The 5,527-nt window shown below is 41.5% G+C and overlaps 1 protein-coding gene across 1 annotated transcript in view; it reads right to left on the reverse strand.

Annotated features, from left to right (window-relative positions):
• Positions 1-5,527, reverse strand: part of MRPS6 (mitochondrial ribosomal protein S6) — a 46,725-nt gene that overhangs the window by 19,681 nt on the left and 21,517 nt on the right. The gene's annotated exons all lie outside the window — the stretch shown is intronic.

Raw genomic sequence — 5,527 nt, forward strand, 5'->3', positions numbered from 1 at the left:
CACCCCATCCTCAAAACAGATCTTTAATTAGCATTTTAATGGGGGATAAGCCTAGGAACTATCAACTTCACCTGATGCATCCACGAAGCCAGGCGACTTGGATGCAGAGGATGCAGCAACTTTTAAAATCAAAGTGATGCTAGGATCTCTTTCGTTCCAAAATCCACCTGTCTTCTTCAAAGAATCTAAATACCACAATATATTTTTTTAACTCAACATTTAAGATCAAAGAAAACTATTAAAGGTAAGAATCTGAGCTAAAAACCAAGCAATACAAGCACCCTACAAATACCAAATCACAGTTAAATCAACACATTAGTCTCAACACTGAACACAGGCAAATTTAATTGAATTTAATTCATTTTAGAGAGTTGATACTCTTGATAATTTCTAAAATGAACTCTAGAAAGTGTCTTGTAAGTCTGAAGCAAATAACAACCAAATCCTCCATGATTCAGGGCAATTTAAAGGGTTTATTACTAGAAACAGTTAACGCAACAATTGGCCACAACTTCAGAATCAATTAAACACCTTCCTTAAAACTGCATTTAGAAAACTTAACCCTCCTTCTCAACCACAACAAATTATAATATGGATTTCAATGTAGCACTCCTGGTCAGCTAAATTCTACTTACCAGAAACTTGCTAAGACCAAGCCTACCAGAAACAAGTAAGTTTTGTTCCTCTCATGACTTTTAGATGTGAATACATTTCCTTTATCTATTCATTAAGCTTAAATAATCAAAAGTGGAAAGGAAAAAAAAAAAAAACAAAACACACCCACAAACATGGAGGGAGTTATTTTCAAACACCTTTTCTCGCTGGCCTTTGAAATGCATGCGCACACATGCGCAGGCACTGACATACAATTCCTGTCTTTTGCACATTTGTTGTGTTTAAGATGAAAACCAGAAGACATTCTGATGAAGAGAACAAAACGATAACAGTAGGAGCAGAAAAGGGGGAAGGTGAGAGGAAAAGAAGTCTTCTCCAATCTTGTGACGCAGAAGCTCGAACCACAGCCAAGCAGCCAGCGCTTCTTTCACCATCTCCATACCTCTCACTGGCAAACCCCTTCCCATGCACACTGCGAGGGGATACATGGCTGCAGCTTGCCAATTCAGGTCATCAATTCCTCTCCCCAAAGCAACGAGCTGCTGGTTTTAAGATACCCTTGAACTTTTTCTGACTTCTCAGACTTTCCTTTTGATTCCTCAAGTGTTTGGACTGCAACTGCCCAACCTCGCAGATCCACCTTCAGAAGACCCCGAGAGAAGCAAAATGTAAAGCCAGGCTTAACTGCACAGCCTAGTCTAATAAAGATCTGCATCATCACCCTCAGACAAGTTTAAAAAAAGAAATCCTGCGCACAGCGGTATTTTTAGATGTAGTCAGGATTTTAACCACGACAGAGAGCAGAAGTTTTGCTCCTTCCTCCTCATCATCTTCCAAGATTAGAGTTGACTGTTACAGTTTACTGCTTTCTTGAGAAACGCCATCTCTGGATAAGAGGTCTTGTGGTGCAATTTTACCTAGTAATATCTTTAATATGACATAATTCCTATGAAAACAGGCTGTGGATGAAAAATAATCCATACAACCCAGCACCAGAATTAAGCTGGAAGTTTGGAAGCCTACTACTCAAGAACGCCACCTATACTATCAAATTTTTTGAGACAAGACTAATTTTAAGTAAGAATTTCAATTCTGGATAAGATCTCTCTTCTCAGACAAGCTCTTTCTTTCAGTCTCTGCCCTCTAACTCAGCCTTGGTTCCACCTCCATACACTGCATGTAGGGCTTGGCTCCCCTAGTATTTTCAATCAACTTATTTTAAGCTTTTCTATTCACCCACATATTTAACACCAGCTTGGAAGACTAACAGACACTGACAGAAAGGGTCCAAAACTGATGGCTGCTGTTTCCAAGGTAAACTGAAGCCCATCACCCCTTGGCTCCAAGCATTCAAAAGCAAAAGGTTGCCCGGAAGCGGAGCTAATCCCTCCTTCAGCTGCCCAGCACCTCCATACACTGCCTCCTCGGCAAGCTGGGGAAGGGACACAAATCAAACCACCGTCACACCACTGCTGTTACCATTTGCTTTCCTGGATGCTTCAGGGACAGAGTCAGTGGTACTGTCAAGGAGAAGGGCTTCGGTGTGGTAGGAATGGCACACAACACGAGTAGAGCTCAGACCCCAAGCCGCCTCCCTGCCAGGCGATACCGGGCTTGGTACTTTCCCCTGCAGGGAATGGCTCGCTGACGGCACATGCACAGAGATTCTTCCAGCGTAATCTCTCTGGGCACATTCAGCATTTTTCAAATCAGCTTTCACACCTCTGTAACTGGAGGAAATCTGCACCGCAGCGAAGGAAACAGGCACTGCATGGCTTCTAGCAGACAGACACCAATTCGGTTGAGCCACAGCTGTGAAGGCCAAATACAGCTCATTTTTACGTTCTCTGGGTTGGAGGCTTCCAGCCTTGAAGTGCCAGCAATAGTCCAGCCTTAGGAGAAATAGCTGCAACTGTGCAAAGCATCATCGTAGCAGCTGGGCATCAGGATATATTCTAGTGAAGTCCCCAACACTCCAGACCTAGGGTATACCACTAGCACCATCCAGACTAGTCTAAGCCACTGAATAGCTCCCTTCTATGACAGAAATCTTTTAAGGACTAGAGGTCTGGTTCCTAACTCACAGGTGTCATACCCATCGTGCACATCCTTACTGCCACAGAAGAACAAAGAAGAGTCAGGGCTAAGAAAAAGCTGAACGTGGTCAATTAAAAAAAAAAAAAAAAGAAAAAAAGAAAAACTTTCCAAAGAGCATGTAAGGAATATAGCCATAATTTTTAAACCCTCACACTTCTGCAGGAAAGTAACTATCTTTGGCACTGAACCAGAGCAGCATTTAAAGTGGAAGTCGCACTGTTCTCACCAACTGGTGTGCACAAGTGAAAATGAACCTCGGCAATTTCTTGCTCAAATTCTCTTGTACACTGCAGCATATAAACTGGGATACTCAAAGCTAACTTACAAAACTGGTTTCATGGTTCAAACACCTATTAAACACAGTTGCTGACGAATTAAAGGGTTATAAGTATCAGGACCATGAAGTCAAATTGTCATCTCATTCCTGTCACTCTACTAACACATCAAAAAACATCAAAAAGCAAATCACCGAGTAGATTGAACGTGCTCACTAGAGAGGCAGAAAGAAGCACGGAGCTAAAATCTCCTGGCTTGTTCACTTTACTGGCACAAGAACGTGTGCAGGGCAAACAGGGACAGCCACATCCAAGGAGGGAGAATTCACTTCAGAGCCAGCAGGCAGAGAGTACTCATTACCACCATCTCCTTGGCTTTTTCCAGTGAACCCTCAAAATAAATGCCGATGCAGCATTTATTGAAGCCGCCCACAACTTGCCTGGGCCAGGACTCCATAGCCAAAGAAACCTTAAATTCTCAAACATCAGTAAATTGGGGATTGACAGAGTTTTTTCAAACCAATACAAATGGAACCAGCTGCTGACAAAGAGGGTTCTAGAACCTCTTTTAAAACCAATGAAGTGGAAAGCCGCTTACTGAATAATCACCTAATAAACTAATCCAATAACCAATTAACTAACAGCTAACTAATGAAAACACAGGAGTCCCACTCCCTCCCGGAAATCACAAATCCAAACCAAGTCTGCAGGGAGGAAACTCTGCTTATTTTTCACCCCAAATCCAAAGCTTCTTCTCCAAAAATATTTTTTATCCATTCCTTCAACAAACAGCAGCAAAGCTTTCACTTTTCTTTCACAACACAGCAGCAAAAGAGGAGAATACCAAGAATAATTTTGACGAACACAGCATTTCTTCTGCAGCTGAACATCGGTGTTTAGTGTTTTAGTTTTTGCCAATATGCTGTCGCTAAAAGAATATCTTAATCCCCAGTCAACATGATTAAACACCGAGCCTGCCCCCCTACTTGCTGAACCATCATCACTGGATAATGAAGTCATGATTCACACCACGCTTTCCATGGCTATTAGTTCAAGTATGTCCTTACGGTGGACAAGGAGCAAAAGGAAGTGGAAGACTCTCGTTTGATCTCTGCTTACAGAACTGTGTCGACATTTTAATCTTTTTCAAATAAAAATAAGGAGAAAGTATCCTTCCCTTCTGTAGGCAACTATCTAAGCACTGACTACCACAAGCTGTGACTGCTTCCTACAAGGGAGAAGACAGCACCACACTCATCATTCCCAGAGCATGACTGGTGGCACAGGCTCCTTGGAGGACTTCGGCACCAGGACTGATTTCTAGAGCACAGTCAGAAATAAACACAGGACAGACACTGAGGCATCCAGGCTGGGGCAGTCCCCAAGTGACAGCGAAGCACAAATGGAGATATTTAAGCATACTCCAGAATCAAGTAATAAGGTGCCTGTCCCACTCAAAAATTGGTTAGGCAGCCGCTGAACAGGGCATTTAAGAAAAAAAGATGGGGGGGGGCAGCAATCACAATTTTGCACAGTATCCAACCAGGCTGCTCTGCTAAATACATGTTCACCCCTACTTTGTTTTGCCTGCACGGTGCTCCTCCGCAGGCTGCTCGCCTTGCCCTGCCAGCATCCTGAGCTTCAGGGCCCAGTAAGCTCACTTCAGCCCTGGCCAGTCCCACCTCCCCACAACACAAGTTGGCCTACAGTTTTTGCAACCAAACTCTGCACCCATATTTTGCATCTTTAAGTCCTTCTTGCAGTTCTGAAGAATCTAGTTTGGGGGTGGGTTGTTGGGGTTTTTTTACTTCTCTAACCAAATGTCCACACCCTGCTTCAAGAGGTCTGCCTTTTAATAACTGGGAAAAATGGGAAGTACCTACATACACGGATGCAAGTCTTACTACAAGTAAGAATATGTATCACAGTTATGGACAGGTTCTCCAAAATAGCTTCACAAATATCTATTCTGTCAGTTTTTGGTTTGGGTTTTTTTTTTTCTTCTCTCTTTTTATTGAAACTTTGTACAGAAGTTTTAAACATTTCCATACAATACTTTTAGACAGGACAAAATGCCATGGTAAAGGAATGTAAACTGCAAGAAACACAGTCTGAAGTATCCAAATACTCTCTAATAAGAGTTTTAGTTTGAAGACTAATGCAGGAGGCAAAATAATATTCATACAGTATACAAAGAACAGTATACACAGGGCCAGCAATGCTAACTATGAAAATTTTCCATCAGATTTACTTCAAAGATTTATAGCAATATGATAGTTCTATACACTAGACCAAAATTAATTTATCATACATCGTTTCTATGACAAAAAGCTTGTCAATATGGACAGTAGCAACTTACAATATAATTAAGCTGTATTAATCTGATTAACACTTCTAAATCTATACTCCTACTACAGTATTTTTTTTTCAGTATATTGTCTTATAAGATCTTAACAGACCTTTAAATAACACTTTACCAAAAGAGACCTGGATCCATTATAATGATCTTATCTACATGCCCATTTGGCTTATTTAAAAAA

This window comes from Opisthocomus hoazin, chromosome 1, assembly GCF_030867145.1.
Source record: "Opisthocomus hoazin isolate bOpiHoa1 chromosome 1, bOpiHoa1.hap1, whole genome shotgun sequence".
NCBI classification, from domain to species: domain Eukaryota; kingdom Metazoa; phylum Chordata; class Aves; order Opisthocomiformes; family Opisthocomidae; genus Opisthocomus; species Opisthocomus hoazin.